The 23,298-nt window shown below is 42.3% G+C and overlaps 2 long non-coding RNA genes across 3 annotated transcripts; one reads left to right on the forward strand and one right to left on the reverse strand.

The window, feature by feature from the left end:
- Positions 1 to 181: 181 nt before the first annotated feature.
- On the forward strand, positions 182 to 5,231 carry LOC120236887. Its single transcript, XR_005529791.1, has 3 exons — positions 182 to 317; positions 1,168 to 1,261; positions 5,179 to 5,231. It is a non-coding gene; the product is annotated as an uncharacterized LOC120236887 (long non-coding RNA).
- Positions 5,232 to 13,985: 8,754 nt separating this feature from the next.
- On the reverse strand, positions 13,986 to 23,063 carry LOC120236888. 2 transcript variants are annotated; one of them, XR_005529792.1, is made up of 3 exons: positions 22,974 to 23,063; positions 16,882 to 16,970; positions 13,986 to 14,291 (listed from the first exon to the last, which is right to left on the reverse strand). It is a non-coding gene; the product is annotated as an uncharacterized LOC120236888 (long non-coding RNA). The 2 variants fall into 2 exon arrangements; XR_005529793.1 differs by lacking the exon at positions 13,986 to 14,291 and adding an exon at positions 15,559 to 15,928.
- Between the last annotated feature and the right edge of the window lie 235 nt (positions 23,064 to 23,298).

Raw genomic sequence — 23,298 nt, forward strand, 5'->3', positions numbered from 1 at the left:
CCGCCGGCCCCGCCCCGCCGGCCCCGGCCCCGCCCCGCCCCCGCCGGCCCCGCCCCCGCCGGCCCCGCCCCCGCCGGCCCCGCCTCCTCCTCCTCCACTGAGTCTGACTGTTCCGGGGGCGGCCTGGAAAGGGATTCTCCCGCGCTAGGGGTTTAGGCAGCGGTAATGGAGGACTTCCTACCTCCGCCGCCCTCCACTCTGTTCACGGCGGCTGCTCCCGCTCTCAGGGACCTGGACACCAAACTTTGAAGCCTCCGGATTCCTCTCCGGCTTTTTTAGCCCCTCACTCCTGAGGCTCTCTCCCCTGCAGGGACTGAGTAAGCAAGGGCCAAAGTCTCTGTAGTTCCTGACCCCTCACCTGGTTGCGGCTTCTCCACTGACCGATATCCTAGTTTGTCTCCCCCTCCACGCCGTTATTACCTCTCACCTAGACGACTGAAAAAGCATCTTAACTAGTTGTCTCCTTACCGCTTTCTTTCCAACCAGTTCTAATCACAAATTCCACGTAAATTTCCCAAAGCATGGCTTTGCTCATTCATCCCTTCTGTTCAAAACCTCTTTTTTGTTTGTTTTATTTATTTCTAGGAGAGAGAGAGACAGCGTGAGCAGGGGAGGGTCAGAGAGAGAGGGAGTCACAGGCTGAAACAGGCTCCAGGCTCCGAGCTGGCAGTCAGCACAGAGCCCGACGCGGGGCTCGAACCCACGAACCGCGAGATCATGACCCAAGCGAAAGTCGGACGCTTAACCGACTAAGCCACCCGGGCGCCCCTGTTCAAAACCTTCTAACCAAGGTTATTACCATTTGTTGAGCCTGTTCCCCTGACAAGCATTGTACAAGTATCACCTCCTCACACCACTGCACATACGTATTCTATAGACATTTTACAAAGGAGGAACTCGATGCTCAGAATAATTGACTCTCCTAAGGTGGAAAACCAGTGTGCAGCATACGCAGGATTTGAATCTGTGAGCACGGTGTCAATAACCAGAATACTTCTCTGACATCACAGCGTTCAGAAACGTTGCCTCTGGAAACACTGTGCGGTCCTTCTGTCTGAACTCACCTACCATTTTGTTTATTTATGAGTAATTTAAATGCACGTTTAACTCACTGGTTATAATTGTCTCCTGGAGTTGTTAATCTAACTGTTAGCCTCATTTGTGCAGGCTGCTCTGCCCCAGTTGGGAAGGACTTCCTGCTGTGCCTGCATCTTGACCAAGAGGACCTTGAACCTGAGCCAGATAGTGGAAATCAATCATGGTACTGCTAATGACTCCCAGTTTTGTGGTAATATATGTTAACTTTACTAACTAGGCATAAAAAAGATCTACTTTTGACTAATATTTGTTGATTGCTATAAAATAAATGACTGGTTAATTATTTTACATGTTCTTGATGACACTGATTATGAGGCACTGCTATTTTATGTGCCACCAAGAAAGAAAACAAATGTTACCTAGTAAGCTATGACATTTACCTAATTTGAAATCATCCAGAGACATTAAAATGTGAAATAGCATTAGCTTACGATTTGTAAGAGATTGTATGTTGCTTTATAAGAGTTCCTGAGTCTTTCCTTTTCACGGTCAAGTCCCCCCTATTACAGACTAATCTATTAAAGGGCAAAGATCTATTTTTCTTTAGCTTTGCCCTCATCCAAGGGTTGCTCAATGACTTTCCAATGATTAACAGAATTATTCTTGACATTAGATCTAATTGTCTACTTTAGTTACAGTGAAATGGGGCCCATTTCTCGCCTGGTCAAGTAGCAAAAACATTTGGGAATCAGAAGACATAGGGGCAAAAGGTCTGGATTCTAATTTGGCTCTGTCCTGCTACTTTGATTAGTGTCTCCTCTGCAAATTCCCATCGCCTGCAGGCTTCAGTACCTACGTCTGAGATTCTGGGGTAATAATGTCCCCTTACAGTGCTGTCGGCAGGATTGAAATTACTCAGATGCTTAAGGACTGTTAAGGGCTAGACTGTCTCCACCCCTGGGGTTAAGTTGGCTCTACTACCAAGAATGGAACCCAGCTGCTTGGAGAGTATGGATGCATCATTTTAAAGCACAGATTATTAGGAGTATTCCTTTATCTGCAGACTTTGATACGTTTTAAGATACTTCCCTTTGCAATTTATTAGCTATTAAAATGGAATAATGTTGACTGTGTGTGTACTACAGACAAAGATACTATATGTATTGTTTATGCGGTGGCTTTAAGCATGCAATGTTAGGATGAAGCAGAATTTGGTAGGAGAGGGATAACAATAGCACCCCTTGAGGGCTGCGTATGAACCAGGAAGCATCCAAAGTGCTCTATTTGGTTTATTTCATTTAACCTTGACACTGACCCTGGAAGGATGGGACTAGTACTTCCCCAATGTCGTAGGCGAGGAATTTGGGGCATAAACAGGCTAGGAAATCTGCCTAAGAGCAGGCAGCTAGTAATGAAAAGGATAGGGTTTAAACGCAGGTACTGTGGGGCCAGAGCCGTGCTGCTCTGAATGCTTCTGTAAGTATCTAGGTAGAGCACCATAGCAGGAAGTGTGACCCCCAACTTCCAAATCACCAAGTGCTGAAGAGGGCGGGGAAGAAGGCAGGGGGAGACTTCACAACGAATCACAGCAATGGCTACAGCTGCTTTTGTTTCCCTGGAAATGATACCTAGGAAGAGAGACGAGTTCAAGAGATCGGAGGTGGATGTGGGGGCTGATATCTACAGCAGAAGAACCCACTCAAAATACGGAGCTTGATGGGAGGAACAGTCGGAAGCAGGGTTTACCTAGGCCGAAGGCGAGATCACGCAGGTGGTCGTGTTTATGTGCGAGGCAGAGCAAAGCAGAGCTCTAGCAAGCAAAGTTGTATGCCTGTTGAATTGCCCACCTACCATTTATAGGGAAAAGAGAGCGAGACCAAGAGCTGTGGGAAGAGAGGCTGGTGACGTGAGCGTGGTAAGAGAGAGAATTCAGCTGCTGAGGAGAGAGGAAGATTTTGAGGAAGGACACTTTATTTTTTTTTTAATTTTTTTTTTTTTTACAAATAGTTTATTGTCAAATTAGTTTCCACATAACACCCAGTGATCATCCCCACAAGTCCCCCCCTCCATGCCCATCCCCCCTCCCCCTACATCCATCAGTTCTCAGTTTTTGTCAGCATTCAAGAGTCTCTCATGGTTTGCCTCTCTCCCTTCCCCCACCATTTCCCCCCTTCTTCTCCCCCTTGTTCCTCCGTTAAGTTCCTCCTAATCCTCCTATACGTGCAAACATATGATATTTGTCCTTCTCTGCCTGACTTATTTCGCTCAGCATAACACCCTCAAGGTCCATCCATGTTGCTACCCATGGCCAGATTTCATAGTTTCTCATTGCCATGAAGTATTCCATGGTATAGATAAACCACATCTTCTTGATCCATTCATCAGTTGATGGACACTTAGGCTCTTTCCATGATTTAGCTATAGTGGAGAGTGCTGCTATGAACATTGGGGTACATGTGCTCCTATGCCTCAGCATTTCTGTATTCCTTGGGTAAATTCCTAGCAGTGCTATTGCTGGGTCCTAGGGGAGTTCTAGTGTTAGTGAGGAAGGACACTTTAAATGGCATGAGAACACACAGTTGTATGCGATACTAAGGCTAGAGTGTCTGGTCCAGGTAGCAGGGATCTATTCCACAAAGAATTTTACATACAGGGGCTAAATAATTGGTGTTCCTGACTCACGTTAGCAGAGAGGGCCATCTGGTGCAACCAAGAGGCTTCTGAGTGAGGTCCAAGAGAGTGAGGCTCAGAGGAGGGACTTCCCCCTCCTTCCCTCCTTCCCCTGTTTGCACAAAGAATGCCTCCTGGGGTCAGCCTTTCTCATCAAGGATACCCTACCTGTCCTTTTTGAGTGTTCACATGTTCCAAACTCATGGAAGACGCACTCTCTGCCCGTGGTAGTGATGACTTTTCCTCTGCCTCCTCTTAGAACGTATCAAAAAATCAGTACCTCAGGTATTTATACCCCAGGGAATCACTTCCTTGGAATTTTGCTTCCAAATTACAAAAACAAAAGGTCATTTCCCTTTATTTTCAACACCTCTTCATGTTTAGGTAGGCTCTGTACTGGGGCAGTGAGCAGAACAGACAAAAAAGCAAGCTTTTTTGGAGTTTACATTTTAATGTGGGAGACAGGTAGTAAATAAATGCACCAATAAATACAGAGTAGGGCAGGTGGTGTGTGGTGAGGCAGAGGTGTGTCCGTGTGTGCCAATTTATTTATTTAAAAAAATTTAATGTTTTATTTATTTTTTTGAGAGAGAGAGAGGCAGAGTGTGAGTGAGGGAGGGCCAGAAACGGAGGGAGACATGGAATCCAAAGCAGGCTCCAGGCACTGAGCTATGGTCACAGAGCCCGATGCAAGGCTCAAACCCATGAACTGCGAGATCATGACCTAGGCCGAAGTCAGACACTTAACTGACTGAGCCACCCAGGTACCCCACTGTGTGTGCCAGTTTAGATAGGGTGGTGACATTTGAACAGAAACCCAAAGAAATGAGGGTATAAATGAGGAGATAGCGAGGGGAGCAGTTTTCAGGCCAGTGAGAACATGTGCAAAGGTCCTGAGGTAGGAAAATGCCTGGTGTGTTGAGGCAAATGAGGAAGCTAGTGTGACTGGATGCCTGGGAAAGGAAGAAGGTAGCAGCAGCAAGAGTGGCTATAGACCTGGGCTCTAGAGCCAGGCTTCCCCAGTACAAGACCCAGTTCCCCCTGCATCCAAGTTAGGTGACCTCGGGCAAGTTATTTGTCCTTTCTGTGCCTCAAGGTTCTCATCTGTAAAATGAGGATAATGATAATACCCACCTCATAGGCTTGTTATAAGGATAAATGATTGTAAAACCCTTAGAACAGTGCTCTAGCATACAGTAAGTGCTCTATAATGAACTTTCCACTAAGAAAGAAGAAAAATGACTTGAGATGGTGCAATGGTTAATTTCACGTGTTAACCTGGGTCATGTGTTAACCTGACTGGGTCGCGAGATACCCAGATATTTGCCTAAACGTAGGCCTCATCCAATCTGGTAGAGACCCAAATGGAACAGAAGGGGGGGTAATGGAAAATTCGAGATCTCGCCTGGTTTTGAGCTGGAACACTGGTCTTTGCCACTCAGACTGAACTTATGCCATTGGCTCTCATAGGTCTCCAATTTGCAGACAGCAGAACGCGGGCCTTCTCAGCCTCCATAACCACGTGAGCCAATTCTTTATAATAAACCTGTATATATCCAATATATAAAGTTATATAGAAGATTATATATAAGTACTAATATAACTATATACATATAAATTTTAAAAAAACAATGGGACATATTTAAATAAATAAGTTTGTATAAATTCGTATAAGAACCCTGCCTAATATGGATGGGATGCAGGGCAGATCATGTAGAACCTTATAGCATCATAAGGACTTAGTTCATTCTGAGGAAGATGGGAAGCCACTGGAGGTGGGTGCAGGGGCGGAAACAGGGAGGCCAGCTAGCAGGTCCTTGAGGTGATTAATGCAAGCAAGAGGTGTTGATGGCTCAGACGAGGGTGGGGGCGTCAGGGGTGGTGAGATGTGGTTGAGTTCTGGGTGAATTTGAAGGTACGGCGGATAGGATTCTGCCAGTAGGTGAAATGGGGTGCCAGGCATTGAGGATGACTCCAAGGTGTTTGGCCCAAGCAACTGAAAGGACGAAGAACATTAAAAATACAGTGTGTAGGACAGCAGCAGGTACTGGCTTTATGGCTCTTGCTCAGGAGTGAGTCTGTGAGTCTGTTAGTCTGTTAGTCTGTCCTGCAGCCCTCTGCCTCTTGGCAAACATGCTCCCCTCTTGGTTGTAATTGCCTAAATAAGAACAAGTATATGTCCCCCCACCCAACAACCATTAGGTTTTCACTATAGCACAGTCTAAGTTCATACTTAAAAATGGACATTTTTCCCCCTAGAGGAGGCGGTCTGCACAGCTGACCTCTGCTCACACCCCGACCACCCCTTTCCCAATGGTCAGAGTCCTTTACTCCCCGGGAACCACAGATTCCCAAATGTTGCCATTTCCCACCCCGGACTCTGCTTCACATTCAGTAAACTACGTGGCTCTCTGAGCAGTTTCCACAAACACTGTAGCCTGCAGTAAGGGGAAGGCAAGGCTTTCCTGTAACACGCACACACGTACACAGCCCTCCCAACAAGTCTGCAGTGTCTGAAGTGCGTTTTTCCAGTTTCTACCCTGGCCAATAATGGTATCTAAATATTTTGTGGCCCAGCCTCAGCCGGGAGTTAAGCTCTTCGCCACACCGGCTGTCAGAGCAAGGAGCACATGGGTGGTGCTTGGATACTTCCATGCCTTGAAAGGTCTCAGCCCAGGCCTTGCTGGGACTTTGGTCATGCTAATGTCCTTGAGCCCTGGCCCAGCTCTTCTCCTTGCCCGGCATTGAGATTTTCGAGTCTGGAGAAGCCTCACACAGCCCCTACCTGCAGCAGAAATGCGACCATGTGTGTGCAAGTCAAGGAAGTGAGGATCCAGCACTTGATCAAACATTCCTGAGCTGTCTGTGCCGGGTGCCAGAACTAGAATAATGACCCAGCAGTGTGTGCCCTTCATGCCTCTCCTCCATCATGGAATTCCTTGCTTGTATGAATTGGGAAGAGTTTATGATCCCTTGCCAGAGGCTGACAGAGGCTTAAGAGACATACCAAGCAAGCGCATTGTATGGTCCTTCTTTGGATCCTGATAGAAACACACTAAAGGTTAAATTCTTTTTCTAACTGCTCCATAAAATTGAACCCAGGAATGACAATTTTTTGTTGGGTATAAATTAATGCGTGTCCCCCCCACCAAGTAACAGCACAGTGGAGAACCTGGACGATCCCTTCCCCAAATGATCAAAATTAGCATCGCCGACGAGACATGACGTGCCCCTGGACTAATATTCTGAGGATAGGAAATTGCCCATGGGCACATGTGGCATACCTGAATCAAATGGTAAAGAAATCAGAAAAACCCAAATAAAAGAAAATTCTCTAAATTACTGGACTGGGGTGCACCTGGGTGCCTCAGTCAGTTGAGTGACTGACTCTTGACCTTGGCGCAGCTCATGACCTCACAGATCATGAGGTCAAGCCTCACATCAGGCTCTGCCCTGACCGCACGGAGCCTGATTAGGCTTCTCTGTCTCCCTCTCTCTCTGGCCCTTTCCCTACTCGCATGCACTTGTGCTTGCTCTCTCTCAAAAGAAAAAAAAGACAAAAACTTAAAAAAAAGAGAAAAATTACTGTCCTGTATTCTTTTAAAATGCCAATATCTTAAAAGACAAGAAGAGTCTAAGAAGTTGGTCCAGTTTAAAGGAAACTAGGAGCACATGACAGGTAAATGCTGTCTGTGACTGTGGACCAGACTCTGTACTAAGAAATACTATAAAGAAATCTCTACTGAGAAATGTTACAAAGAACATTAGTAGAAGAATTGTTTAAATTGCAATGAGGGCAGGGCGCCTGGGTGGCTTAGCCGGTTAAGCGTCCGACTTTCGCTCAGGTCATGATCTCACGGTTCGTGGGTTCGAGCCCCGCGTCGGGCTCTGTGCTGACTGCCAGCTCGGAGCCTGGAGCCTGTTTCAGTCTGTGACTCCCTCTCTCTCTGACCCTCCCCTGCTCACGCTGTCTCTCTCTCTCTCTCCTAGAAATAAATAAAACATTAAAAAAAAGCTTAAAAAAAATAAATTGGAATGAGAGCTGTAGATTAGATAAACATACCAACCTTAAAGTTTCTGAAATTAATAACTGTATTGTGGTTGTGCAGTCAAATATCCTGGTTTTTAGGAAACACACACCGAGATGTGGCAGTATTAAGGTGGCAGATGGCATGATATATGCAGCCTACTGTCAAAGGTGTGGAGATAAATTGTGGTAGGTGTGCGCACCCACCCGCATAGCCTGCTCTTTCGCCTCGTGCTAGCGCCCTCACCCGACTTGACTCTGCCCCAGCCATACTGCCTTCTTTGTATTCCTCAAGAATCAGGGCCTTTGCACTCACTGTTCCTCTGCTTGGAATGTTCTTGCCCCAGAAATTCACCTGATTGGCACTTCTCATCATTAAATTCTCAGATAACCTTGAGAGAAACTTCCTCTGACTACCAACCGCAAGTGTTTCCTCTTCCCCAGAGTGCTTATCATTGTCTGAAAATATTTCTTGATTTCTATGCTTTTCGTTCTTTTTTCTAGCTCTTTCCTCTGGTATGTACATATCATGGGAGAAGGAACCTTGATTGGGACTCCGTCTCCAGGAACCAGTGTCAGAAACATAAGTTCTCAATATATATTTGTTGAATAAATGAAGATGGGAGGGGGTTGGAAAGGGAGGGAGGGGGGGAGGGGCAGGACTCTAGGAGGAAAGTTGCAACATGAACACAGCTATTGGAGAGACGTGTGTGTGTGTGTGTGTGTGTGTGTGTGTGTGTGTGTGTGTCTCATGTTCCGTCCTATACCAAGTACACTGTTTTAGGAGGGTGAAGGAAAAAGTTGCAAAAAATGTGCTGGTTCGAAACTTAAGAGTTGATCATAATCAGCAGTTTTGGGGAAAAAGAGGAATCAAAAGAGAGGAACTTTACTGACACCCCCATAACTCAATTGCAATGCCAGCGATTTCTTTTTGATGACAGAATCTCTATTAAAATCGCAGCTAGAATGGCAAAAAGGATCTAGTTCCCAATTACATTTACATGGACTGGCTTGTCCTTTATTTTGGGAAATCCCCCTTCCATCGTATCCTGTTCAGAGCAGTGTTATAATTTTTCCCACTCTTCAGTGAGCTGGACGTCCCCTTTGGTTGTCTTTACTGTCGCTTCCTGGTGATGCCTCTATTGGAGTACTTGGATATGTGGACCTGTGATGTGGATCTGAGTTCCCCACAGTGTGCTCTTTGCTTCTCCTGTATCAATGCAGCTTCCTTGGCCCCAAATCAGAATCTCTGGGAGGGGACCACAGGAGAACAGTTATCTTTTAAAAATTTTCATACTTTTTTTTGGAGTAACGTATACACTTCAAAAATCCAAAATGTATGGAAGGATATGTAGTGAAGAGTTTCCTTCTAACCCCTTCTTCTCAGCTACCTTCTTCCCTTTCTCAGAAATGTATATTGTTACATTGTTTTCAGATATATTTTTCCAGATTTCTTCTTGTACCTGTGTATACTCTTCTCCCCACACCTACTGTACAAATCATAGCATACTCATGGTTTCTATACAGGGTTTTCTTTTATGTGCCAATATATCTTAGAATTCATTCCGTGTTGATATACCAGGAACATCCTCATATGCCCCACAGCTGTGTAGATTCCCATGCGTGGATGTGCCACACTTACAAAGTGGCCAATCAATAGCCGTTTACACTTTTTCAGCCCTTTGATAATGAGAACAACGCTATAATGAATAACTCCCTACACATATCCTTTCCCACATGTGCAAGTATATCTAAAGAAAAATTCCTGGGTCAAAGGATATATACATTTTAAGGTTTTTAAGAATGTTTATTTATTTTTGAGAGAGAGAGCGAGAGAGACAGAGTGTGAGCAGGGGAGGGGCAGAGAGAGAGGGAGACACAGAATCTGAAGCAGACTCTAAGCTCTGAGCTGTCAGCACAGAGCCTCATATGGGGCTTGAACCCACAAACTGTGAGATCATGACCTGAGCTGAAGTTAGACTTTCGAGTGACTGGGCCACCCAGGCGCCCCTATACATTTTTTAAGTTTTGATAGCTATTGGTAAAATATCTCCCCTATTTACCTATCGGTTGGTAAATTCACCAGTGAAACATCTGGGCCATGTGATTTCTTTTTTTGCAAAGCTATTACTTGCTGATTCAATTTCTTTAATAGAGAGGGGCTCTTCATGTCATTTATTTCTCTGCACATGAGTTGTGGTGGTTTGTGTTCTTCAAGAAGTTAATTCATTTCATCTAAATTGTCAGATTTCGGGGCATAGAGTTGCTTATATCTTCTTTATTATCCTTTTGGTCTATGGCACCAGCAGTGATGATCGCTCTTTCGTTTCTGAGGTTGGTGATTTGTACCTTCCTTCTTTTTTCCCAAGCTTGGCCAGAGGATTATCAGGTTTTTTTTCTTTCTAAGGAAACAGTCTTTGGTTTTGTTAATTCACTCTATTGTATATCATCAATTTCTGCTCTCATTTTTATTATGCTTTGTTCTTCTTTCTTTAGCATTAAATTGTTCTTTTTTTCTACTTTCCTAAGGCGCAAGCTTAGGTTATTAATTTTAGATTTTTCTGCTTTCCAGCATAGGATTAAATTTCTCCATAAGCATTATTTTTGTGGCATATCTCAAATTTTGATTAAGTTGTGTTTTCATTTTCATTTAGTTGAAAATATTTAAAAATTGCTCTGGAAACTTCTTCTTCAACCCTTGTATAATTTAGAAGTATTATTTAATTTCCAAATATTTGGGGGATTTTCTAGTTACCATGCTGTTGTTGATTTTTAGTGTAATTCCATTGTGATCTGAGAAACCCCTTTGTATGATTTCTGTTGGCTTAAATATGCTAGGGGTAGGTCTTATGACCCAGAAAGTGGTCTTTCTTGATGAGTGTTCTCTGTGGGCTTGAGAACAATGTGTATTCAGCTGGTGTTGGATATAATAATCTATAAATATTAATCAGATCAAGTGATAGTGCTGTTCAAGTCAACTATATCTTTGTGGGTCTTCTGCCTGCTTGGTCTGTCAATTACTGATAGGAAAGTGTTGAAGTCTCCAACTATAATAGTGGATGTGTCAGTTTCTCCATTCAACTTGGACGTGAGCATGTTTAGCATTAGTAGATCTTCCTAGAGAATTGACCCCATTATCGTTACGTAGTGTTCCTCTTTACTCCTGAAATTTTCCCTTGTTCTGAAGTCTGTTTCTCTAAAATTAATATAGCTCCTCCAACATTCTGTTCATCAATGTCAGCATTATCTGTATCTACATCTATTTTTCTCCATCACTTTGCTCTTAATCTGTGTCTTCATAATTAAAGTGGGTCTCGTGTCTTGTAAACAGTAAATGGTTGGGTTGTGTTTTTCTTATCTATTCTTCCAGTCTCTGTCTTTTAATTGGTGTATTTATGGGTATATTTGGATGAATGTCCACATAGTTATAAAGTTGATAACTGTTTTCTTTGTTTCAGGGTTAGAAAGGTAAATTAAACTGGAATATGATGGGGACCATCATCCCTACCTCATTTATTTCTTTCAAGGTGGCACTAATTTCTGTAATTCTTCCCAGTATGTGGTATTTCTTCTCATATACTGTCATCTGAAATAGGAGGCAAATTTTAGAGGCTTACCTTTGGCCATTTCTACCCTAATGACTTTTACTCAACAGGTCAAGGAAAGAACTTAAGGATATATCCCGTTTTTAAGTATGGTCATCCCAACGTGGTACTCAGGGACGTGACAACCAGTGGTAGTTTCATGTACCCATTGTGCCCACTCGGTGATGGGCTTGGGCTGGGGCTCCACAGTCTCCTGGCTTTTATAAGCTTCCCCTATAAGCTAGGGATTATGGTGGCATTTCAGGTGCCCTGACATCACTAGCAGGCAAGGCTGTGTGTCTAATAGCCTTCAGAAGATTTGGGTATTCTCCTTTCTTAGTATATCTAGAAAAAGACTGTATGTCCCTTTGGGAGAGGAATCGGGAAGTGCTTTCTATATGTACATGCAGTGGCATTGCAGGATCCTTTATCCAGAGGATTAGGTTCCTCTTCAGTCAGTAGCTCTGGGTCTCGGAATTGCCCTAGATCTGGAAAATGAGATTGCAAGTACCCACTGTGCTGAGTAATATCAGCTTGGTACTCACAAGCTTTCAATTTTTATGTGGTTCTATAAGCCCAATAATATTCTGATCTGTTGCCCATCTGTAGCGTTCCTACAATAGTAACACCATATTGCCTCCAGTCCTGGCAGGTCGAGGGACCTTGACTATCGCTCCAGCCTTGATCTGCATTACAATAATTATGTTCACCTTGACCCTTAAGATTAGGTGCCACCAGCCAGCCTCTACTCTTCTGGATTCCTATCATCCCAGTTGATAATAGAGAGCCCAGTTCCATGGGAGAGTCTCTTGCAGTCAACTGTGACATATAGAGGACATTACTACTGATCTTCTCAAGGATCCTGGTGCCCCCTCACCAGTGTCATCTCTTATTGGGCTTCTGATGGGAATGCCCTCTGGGCCTTCCTGGAGAACCTAGTTAGGCAGCAGATTCTGTGGTTCATATATCAATCATTCTAACATTTATACTTTCCTGAGCTGACAATACCTTCCTGAATGCTCTGCAAAGGCATTTTCACCATTTCCGTCTATGGCAGACCAACATCGTATCCAAGCTTCAAGGTGTCATCCCAACAACATCTAAGGACTGACTTCAGGTGTCCTTGTCAGAACAGTAAGCCCCAGTTCAGTAAAGACTCTGCCCCCGTCAATGATTGCTCTCTTATCCTGCCTTAAATTCTTCCCTCCCTGTCTAATGTCTTTGAGCTCCACTCCCATAGATGCCCCCATTCCTGCTGATACATGTTGGCCAAGTACTTTCATTCACTGCATGTTTCCAAGAGGAAACAACATGTTTCCAGGGGAGGAATTACCCCCTGGGGTTGTGCTGTGACTTTTCCTTAGTCATTAGTTTGAAGGAAGTTAGAAACGGTGGTGGAGCCAGATCTTGAGAAGGACAAGCACCATTTTGTAAAGTGCCTGCCTTGGTTGAGGTCTTTTGGAGCCCCCAGTGGCATAGAGGCTGTTCTCCTTTAGCGAGGGGGAGGGGGATGTTTTTCCCAACTGGGAGGGTTAAGAGGTATCAGGGTTGAAGGTTGTTAGGCTCGTGCACCCAGATATCCCCCTCTTAGGTCTCTGATTCTCACTATCGTCATTTAAAGTCCTTGACCTTGACATGAGACCTATTTAGGCTGCTGTTCAGTGTTCTTTGAGCCTACTAGCCCGGACATGATTTTCAGCAGAGTCTGTCCCCTGGGCTACCGAGTATAAGCACTTCTTTAAATCCTGCCACGGAGGCTTTCACAGTTTCCCAGGTGTCTTGAGCTGTCTGGTTAACCTGAGCGCATCTTTTTTTTTTTTTTTTTTTTTAATTTAAATTAAAATTTTTTTTTCTTCAAGACTTCTAAGCCTATGAACAAAGGCCAGCCAACTGCACAGTCTTTATAATTATTTCCTTCTTACTTATCACCAGTAATGGAATCCTTACCTGTGGCTGGCCTATAGGTGACCCAGTTCCAAAATCTCATTCTGAGGGTCTGCTTTCCAGACGTACTTCTATTACCAGTTGTTTTAGCTGGTGTTCTTCAAAAAATGCAGAGCCTGAGAAAAGGACCTACTTGATGGTCATTATTTTGGAAAATGATCCTTCCAGGAGCAGAAGAAGGAAGAACAAAGCAGGAAAGGAAGAAAAGATGACCTAAGAGCGCCTCACTGAGTTGATCCACTGTGAGGAATTAGAGGTGAGCCCTGCTAGGGAAGGATGTATGTAAGAACTGGCTGCTTGAAAGGGAAGGAAGGGAATATTTATCGTTGCCCCCTGTTCTTGTATGAGGGTGTTTAAGTCTCTTGCATTTCCAGGTTTTAGAAAAATTATTTTGTCCTTTTGCATTCTTCAAAAGCGATCAGTAAGGGTTTTTTAAAAATTATCATGATAAACTTATGGATTTTAACATACTTTGTATATTTCACTCTCTTGCAATCATGATTCCTAATGGTAACGTTCCATCTTTGGCTATTGGGAGCTCCTTCAAATTGTTGCAGTTAAAAACATTTTTTTTTAAATGTTTATTCATAGAGAGATATAGTGCAAGTGGTGAGGGGGCAGAAAGAGAGGGAGACACAGAATCCAAAGCAGGCTTTGTCAGCACAGAGCCTGATGCGGGACTCAAACCTACAAACCTTAAGATCATGACTTGAGCCAAAGTTGGACATTCAACCGACTGAGCCACCCAAGTGTCCCCAAACTGTTGCAGTTTTGACCATTGAGAGCTCCTTCAGATTGGTTCTTGTGACCTCTCAACATGACCCCAGTGGACTTTAATAGTTTCCTTGTTTCCAGCATGACTAGATATTCCAGGCTCATTCCTGCTCCCAAAAGAAACTCCTCTATTTTTCCAAGAGTCCCAGTTGCTTTTCATGAGAAGTAGTGTTCAGTCTGGGCACTAGGGGTCCTCATTGGGTTGACCGTCACTTCTGCTGCCCTTTCCTTGGGCAGAACTAGAAGTATGTATTCTTGTATGAAAAAGAAAAATACCTCATGAGGATTAATTCTCATACTTCCCATTCAAACAAAACATTACAGTTTTTCTTTATCTAATTCATTTTTTTAATATTTGTATCTCTTTACTCTTGCTCATTAACGTAATTACCTAACTTGCTTTAGCTTATTCTTTGTGTACATATGATAGTTTCAAGCATCATTTGCAAATTACATATTGGCTTCATCCTATTATATACATGCGCATAATAGTTTAGTACTATTTTATTAGCAATATGACCCCTGAATACAACTTAAGATTTCACTGAAATTTTATTTTCCCTTTAGAATACATCCCACTGGGAAAATACAGTCAAATTGCTATATTTTGAAGTTACTGAATTAAATCTTCTCTGTATAGTTATGCCATCAACTTGATATACTTGATATCTTGTTTTCAATTTTGGGGGATTGATGTTTTCCCATCTTGATTTAATTTTGTTTTATAATTATGTAAACCACTTACATGATTTCTAAGTTAAAAGCTTTACCCAAAGTATGTTGAGAGAAGTTTGGCCTCTGGCCCTGTTCCCTTTAACTTGCTTCCTGTTTCCTCCTAAGACTAACCATTTTCCATTACATTTTAATTTATTCTTCCACCTTTGAAAATATATGCATTTTCACATTTCCTCACTTTTTAAAAAAGTTTATTTATTTTGAGAGAGGGAGAGAGAAATGGAGCAGGGAAGGTACACAGAGAGAGAGGGAGAGAGAGAGAATTCCAAGAAGGTTCTGCACTGTTAGCACAGAGCCCAGCATGGGGCTTGAACTCATGACTGGTGAGATCAAGACCTGAGCCGAAATCAAGAGTCAGATGCTTAACTGTCTGAGCCACCCAGGAGCCCCAATATATTTCCTCACTATTTAAAATTGTTTTAAAAATATTTATTTTTGAGAGAGACAGACAGACAGAGCACAAGCAGGGGAGGGACAGAGAGAAAGAGAGACGCAGAATCTGAAACAGGCTCCAGGCTCTGAGCTGTTAGCACAGAGCCCAATGCGGGCCTCAAGCCCACGAACTGTGAGATCATGACCTGAGCCGAAGTTGGATGCTCAGCTGACTGAGCCACCCAGGCGCCCCAATTCCTCACTTTTAAGGTAAAATGTAGAATAGTATACATTTTATGTTGCACCTTGTTTTTCTCACTGAACTAAAATAAACATCATGGAATTCACTCCATAGTGGTACGTAGAAATCTTATTCCTTTCTACAGCTGCATTGTTCTCCACTGTGTGAATTTATCCAGATAACATAGACTTGGAATCAGTAACTTGAAACGTAGAGTTATCACTTGCTCCAATGGGGAAGGCTGCAAAAAGAACAGGGTTTAAGGGGACTATCAGGGGTGTGATTGAAGACATTTTGTTGGAGATGCCTATTCACATCCAGGGAGAGTTAGAGTAGACACTTGTCTGTCCGAGCCTGGAGTTCAAGGGCAAGGTCCAGCCTGGACGTGTAACTTGTAAGTGAATGGCCAGGGAGGATGGTGAAGGATCGGAAGAGTAGATGCTTCAAGCTGGTCGGTTCTCCCCTGTCTTCATTAACTCGTAACTCTAGCTGAGATTGTAGTTGCCTGATTTTATTGTCTTGGTCTTCATTTCCCTGATATCCCTGGTGAACGGGAAGACTGTCATTGCCTCAAAGCAGAGTAAGGAAGAGGCAAGAGGAAATGTGAACTTGTTTTCACTAATCTGTTTCTCCCTGCCAGTCATCTGCCCCAGGCTGTGGCCTACGCGTGCCCAACCCGCTTCAGGTGCGCCACTGCTACCTCCTGAGCTCTGCTGACTATCCATGTCATTCGTTCCTGGAATTTATATCCCCTCTGAGCTTTTCCTCATTTGATTCTAGGGAAGGGAGCCAGCAATCTGTGCCAGGTTTCCGTCTTTGCAGGAAGCAAAAATTCTATTTGATTTCTAAAATTAAACAAGGGGAAGGGACATTTATTTTTTTAAAAGAGAGAAAATATGGGGAAACTCTGGTTTATCATCTCTTCCAAATATCCTATGAAAACATCCCAGAGAAATTGAACCTGATTAGAGTTAAGTTGAGGAAAACAGGCATTCAGCAAAGCTGGGAGCTGCGTGCTGGGTGAGAAAATAAAACATTGACTACCACTAGGAAAAAGAAAGCATTCTTTGTGAAGAATTCTTGTAATATAAAAACTCTGAAGTTCTATGGTGGGAAAACATGTCTAATGCTTCCTTAAGAGATATTTTCCTAGTCATCGATATGCCAGAGGAGAGATACCAAAGTTCATCACAGACTATTTCATAGGAAAATTGGAATCAATGTTAAACACAGTCACCATCAGACTATACAATTAAACTATCTGGCATAATTTGAGGTTAGTAAAATTTAAATAGATACTAGAAAAGCATTATGATAGAAATTAATATCTACATTTTATATGACTTGATTGATGTTATGTTTTTAGTATATTTTCTTTTTTCTATTTGTGTTCTGGTGGCCCCTTTAAATTATTTTATAGGGAATATATGCTTATTATCCACGAATGCAACTGAATATAGAGTCAGAAGCGAAAGCTCTTCTGTAACAGTACTCACCCTTCGTGATGCAACACAATGTTCCTCCCAGAGATAACCTCTTTTGACAGTTTTAGGTTTCTCTTTTCTATCTTAGTTCGTTCGGGCTGCTATAAGCAAAATAGCATAGACTGAGTGGCTTATAAAGATCAAAGCTTTATTTCTCACAGTTCTGGAGGCTGAGAAGTCTAAGATCAAGGTGCCATCATATTTGGTATCTGATGAGAACCTGCTTCCTGGCTCATTGGTGGATGTCTACTTGCTGTATCTTCATGTGGCAAAGGGGCGAAGGAGCTTTATGGCGTCTTCTTTATTAGAGCACTGATTCCATTCATAGGGTCTGCCCTCTTTATATAATCACCTCCTGAAGGTCTCGTTTCCAAATGCCATCACACTGGGGATGAGGTTTCAATATATGAATTTCGAGAGGACACAAACATTCAGTGCATTGCATCTTTATTTATTTATTTATTTTTACCTTTTATTTATTTCTAGGAGAGAGAGAGAGAGAGACAGCGTGAGCAGGGGAGGGTCAGAGAGAGAGGGAGTCACAGACTGAAACAGGCTCCAGGCTCCAAGCTGTCAGCACAGAGCCTGATGCAGGGCTCAAACTCACAAACTGCAAGATCATGACCTGAGCTAAAGTTGGACACTTAACCAACTGAGCCACCCAGGAGCCCCATAATTGCATTCTTTTATATACATTAAACATTTTTACATGTACTCACATATACACACACACAGGATCATTGTATGTATGTTTCTGAAACTTATGATGGATATGTTCCTGTATTACTACGTTTAGATCTACGTCATTATTTTTTTATTCTGTATCATTATTTTTTTATTCTGTACACATATTAACAAATTATGTTTTTTAGACATCCATTTTTTAATTCAAACAGCTCAGTAGAATAATGGGCAAAAGATAGAATTGACAATTCTCAGAAAAAGAAGCACCTAAAAGAAGAAACATATGACAATATTCTCAACCTCAGTAGTAATTAGGGAATTACTACATATATCCTTTAGATTAGCAAAAACATGAAGAAGTCCTGGCAATTCCCTGTGTTGACAAGGATGTATGTACATCAACAGACTCTCTAATACACTGTTGGTGGGAATGATACTAGCACAACAACCTTCAAAAGCAAGTTGCTGTATATATATGTATATATATGTGTACATATATGTATATATATTTACATTTTCAAAGTTTTAAATTAAAAATTTTTATTTTTGGTACAGTTGTTCTTTGCACACCCTTCAACAAAGCAATTCCACCCTTAGGTATCTATTCCAGGAAAACTTTCCCTCAAATAACAAGAATGCTTACAACTGCACTCTTATATATGGAAAATACAGAAACAACCAACATACATTAACAGGAGAATAGCAAAATAAATTATGATATATTCACCCAATGGACAATAGAGAAAGTAGTGAAATATAGCTACATGCAATAACATGGATGAATCCTTGAAGTGTTTTGTCAAAGGGAAAAACAAATCCAGAAGATGATATATATGATACCATTTTCATGAAGTCAGAAACAAACAAAATTAAATAGCTATTGTTTAGGCATATATCCACGTGTATTAAAACATTTTCATAAAGTAAGTGAATTGAAAGGCAATCTTTAGTATCTTGGTTATCACTCATGGGAAGCAGAGAAATCGAATAGAGAGGAAGCATATGGCTACAAACTATTGGGAGTGTTTTAGTTCTTGGATTGGGTATCAAGTTCACAGATGACCACTAAATAATTACAATTGTAGCATATATTCCTTTGTGTCAAAAGTTTTGAACTGATGTGTAGTTGACATAGTGGATTATAACTTAGTTGCAAGTGTACAACATGATGATTCGACATTTATTCATCTTAGGAAGTGCTCACCATGATAAATCTAGCTACCATCTGTCACCACAAAATTGTTACATACTATAAACTATATTTCCTATGTGTACATTGTGTCACTGTGTCTTACCTATTTTATAACCGGAAGTGTGTACCTTTTAATCCTCTTCCCCCATTTTGTGCACCCTTCCCCCATATGTAATGAAATGATACCTGAAAAGATAAAATTAAATGAACCATACCCTTCTTTTATTCTTTTAAAATGAAAACATTATATGTATATAATCTGAATAAGTGGTATCTGGCTCTTTGTCCCAGATGTATCTATTTTCTAATTTGCTAGTTTGTATTTTTTGCTCATTCACTAAAAGAGAGAACAAATCGGCAGATCTATAAGGCTGAGGTGTAGAAAGCAATACATTTGTAAAAGAAGCAAATGGTCTCTTGCATCCTTGATCTTTAAGACGGGGAAGTGGTGAAAAATATATTCAACAATTTCTCAGATGAGAGAACAGCACTGTGGGACTAAAATTAAGGCTAAAGAAAGAATTTGTAAGGGATTATATGGGATAGTTAGAAAAACATGTAAAAATCCTTTCTCTAAGGTGCTTTCTTTTAAGGTTGGCCTAATAAAGAAGAAAAGAGCTTCATTCTCAGAAATGAGGACAAAAACTCGTTCTTTAAGGTGAGTATAGAAAGGGAAACAGAGAGTTCTGTGATGGCCTGGGATAGATCCAAGTAGCTCTAGGTACATTCCTTTCTCTGAAAAAAGCCATTCTTGATCATCAAGCTTCGACCAGTGGAAATGGGCATTTTCAGCTTTTAGATACGCATTTAAGGTCCGTAAGGATTTAGCCTATGCATTGAGAAAACATTTCTGAGAGGAAGGAGGAATTAACTCCATAAAAAAGCCTTCTCCCTAAGGAATGTGAGGCTTGATTGCTGAAAGAGAAATTAACATCAAAGGAAACTTCTTGTATGGGGAGACAAGACTTCATATACCTAAGGCAAATGGGAGGGGGAGAGAGAAAAATATTTTTGATAGAAAAGGAGAAATAACGTCAAGCTAAATTTCTAGAGAACACCGCCTTATATTTCAGGCATATTAAGATTTGCCATATAGGGGCACCTGGGTGGCTCAGTCTGTTGAGCGTCCGACTTCCGCTCAGGTCATGATCTCACAGGTTATAGGTTCGAGCCCCGCATCGGGCTCTGTGCTGACAGCTCAGAGCCTGCTTCAGATTCTGTGTCTCCCTCTCTCTCTGCCCCTCCCCCACTCATGCTGTGTTTCTCTCTGTCTCAATAATAAATAAACATTAAAAAAAAAAAAAGAATTGCCATATGGCATGGGGATTAAGCCTTGTTCCCTATGGCTTTGGAAGGAAGCATTACTATTGCTCGATGGCGGTCACGAGTGGCAGTTGCAAAGTTACTCAACAGCGGGTACCTCTGCCCATCACGGGCTCTCAGGGGCTCATAATACCCGAGCAGAAAGGAAACGACTGGACAGTACAGAAGTAATTCTAACTTGGTGGGGATTAGATTTGCAACATCTGAAAGCCCTTCCAGCACTGAGGTCCAGTGTTATTCAAAAGAACAACCCCAAACCCTCAAATCCCCTTCAGCCCAGCTGGCACTGGACACGGCAGAGAGTGAGGTAGGGTGGGCTCTCTGTGGTGGGGAGACTGTTGGTGGATGGGAGGTGACCTGGGAAATATTCTAGCAGGGCCTCATCAATATAAACAGTTTGACTGAAAAAGTATTGGGAAATTCATGGGCATGTAGGTGGGGGTGTGGTTGCAGAGCTCAGCTAACAAGAGAGACAGCAATGCATTGCACCCACTGGGTCCCAAGCACTAGAGGAGACTTAGACCATTTCAAGGAAGGCTCTTCAAACTGGGGGTGCCCCGAGCTGGAAGGCCCAGAACAGGAACCCTGATTGCCCTGGTATGAAGGCTGTACTTGCTGCCCTTTCATCTGAAATTCTCATTCGGTTTACTTAGAAGGCATGGCATTAAATTTGGTAGATGAATGCTCTTGGAGTCAAATACATTGAGTGAAGATTAAGGAAACCTTTTTGTTTATTCCATTTTGACCTAGATTTTTGCCAAATTTGCTCCTCCATTTCCTCATCTAAAAATGTTTAAAATTTTTATTATTTTTAAATGTTTTTATTTATTTTTGAGACAGAGAGAGACAGAGTGTGAGCAGGGGAGGGGCAGAGAGAGAGAAAGACACAGAATCTGAAGCAGGCTCCAGGCTCTGAGCTGTCCACACAGAGCCCGATGTGGGGCTTAAACCCACGAACTGTGAGATCATGACCTGAGCTGAAGTCAGACACTTAACCAACCAACTGAGACACCCAGGCGCCTCCCACCTCCATTTCTTCATTTAAATTAAAACTGAAGCACATGTAGTTTACCATATACCAGGGTCTGGAGGAGATGATATATTATCAATGAGATTAATATTTTAAAACCCACATAACGATGTAATGGAAGACAGATCGAAAATTAAATTGTTATTTCACTTGGAAGGAATTATATCATGTAAAGCCAAAGGATAATAAATTCTCCAGTGTTTAATACTTCTAACCCAGTTTCAAGGTGAAAGAGAGATGTGCACAGATTTTCTCAGTAAGAGAATTCAATCATAAATATTTAAGGCTGAGAAGAAAAGGAAATTTGTACTTTTAAGAATGGGTTGACATTATGTGAAATGCTCATTGTCAGAAATCTGCCTGACCTAAAGACTCTATTACTGAACGAGAAGGAGAATGTTTTATGTAAATAAATAAACATAAGGGCTTTTCACAGACATGAGAAAGTAGCTTTGTGTACAGTCTGCTGAATAAAAGAATAAAATCTCAGCCCCCGGGGGAGAGGTTAGAATGAAAATATTGTTGATGATAATAAGAAAATAGCTTCATGTAAATCTCTCTAAGAATTTTACTTAATCGTTTGTAAAGCAATGACAAGGCAAACAACAGCAACAAAAAATCCAGGCTCTTTAACTCCAAAGTAAAGGATAGAATGAAGAAAAAATAAGTTTAATTTCATGCAAGAGTAGTCCCATGCACTATTATCTCTCTAATAAGTCCTAATTGGTTTTATTTTTAGGCTCTTCCAAAATTGGGGCAAGTGCCCTATCTCAGCTAGACTGTACTTTGATGCTTTTGATCTTGAGAGAGAAATTTCAGACATCAAGAGGATTACCCACCACCCAGATGACCTTTCTGGCTGTTGTCGTCTGCCTCAGGGGGCCTTAAGGCTCCCAGTGGCCCTTGGCCCAGATTCCCTGTGTCTTTGCCTGTCAGGATGTGGAAGAGAGAGGGCAATTGAACATCCTACAGACATGACTTGGTGACTTTTTTCACGAGTAGGACTGTTTTTCACTCCATATATTACTTTGCTCAGAGCAGGTACTGTGGGATCGTGGAGATAACCCATCATTTCCTCTATTTCCTTTGGGTCACCAAGGGGCATGTTTATTCCTGTCCTCTTAGAACTATGAAAAGATACAAGCATGGTGTCTCCATGAGGAGGGGCTTTTAATGGTGAAGGTATAAAAAAAGAAATCTACCTTCTTTTCCTTTGTGTCTGATGTACAGTCTGGCTTCTGGGAAGAGGCTTACGAATCTTGTGGTACCTTGTTTAAGAACAACAATTAGGAATGGTGTGTTAATCCCCTCTGCTCCCCATTAGAAGAAGGAATCACTCCACGGCTGGATCAGGGTCTGGCTCCATGTCAAGGTATCTATAGCTCCTGTAATAGGTGTTAAAAGCTGGGCTAGAGAAGAAAGTAGCCTGGGAGAGAAGCTTTCTAAGATAGGGCAAGAAGAAGAGGGAATAATACCAGTCGGAAAACCTAGTATGAGAGAACAGACACCCCTCAGGCAGAGGTACACAAACAGAATATTTATGACTGTTGAAGTTTTGGGGGACAGTAAATTAATCCCCACCTTCCCTGCATAGCTCTGACTCAACTGAGGATCGATCAAAGGGATGGGAAGATGGAGACAAAAATATCAGCTTCACTATTAAAAGAAAGCTATGCTGAATAACATGGCTTAGATCTAGGGCCAAAAGGGGCCTGCAGACTCTTTCTTTGAATTAGAGAGACCTACCCCAGAGGACAACTGCAGAGAATAGACCAAAATAAATGCCCTGAAAGTAGGCGGATCGCTCCTAGCCCACTCTTCCTTGGTCTCTCTGCCGCATATCAAATGAGTGATTATACCCCCACTGCCAAATACCTTTTCTCTCGGCTTCCGGGACACCAAATTCTCCAGGTTGTTCTGTGATCTCACTGGCGACTCCGGCTGGCTTCCTCTGCTGGTTCTCGCCCTTCTCCAAGAACCAGGAATGTTGAAATGCCGCAGGGATCACTCTACTACCTCTCTCCTTCCTTGCTCTCCTCTACCACACTTACTCTTTGAGCCGATCTCCTTCGGATAAGGGCTCTATGCTAACAACCCCCCAGTTCACATCTCCACCTAGTACTTCTTCCCATCTCCATGTTTTTTTTTTAATTTACAAAAAAAATTTTTTTAATGTTTTATTATTTCTGAGAGAGGGAGA

The sequence above is a fragment of the Hyaena hyaena genome, unplaced genomic scaffold (genome assembly GCF_003009895.1).
Source record: "Hyaena hyaena isolate Hyena2069 unplaced genomic scaffold, ASM300989v1 scaffold_164, whole genome shotgun sequence".
Lineage (NCBI taxonomy): Eukaryota > Metazoa > Chordata > Mammalia > Carnivora > Hyaenidae > Hyaena > Hyaena hyaena.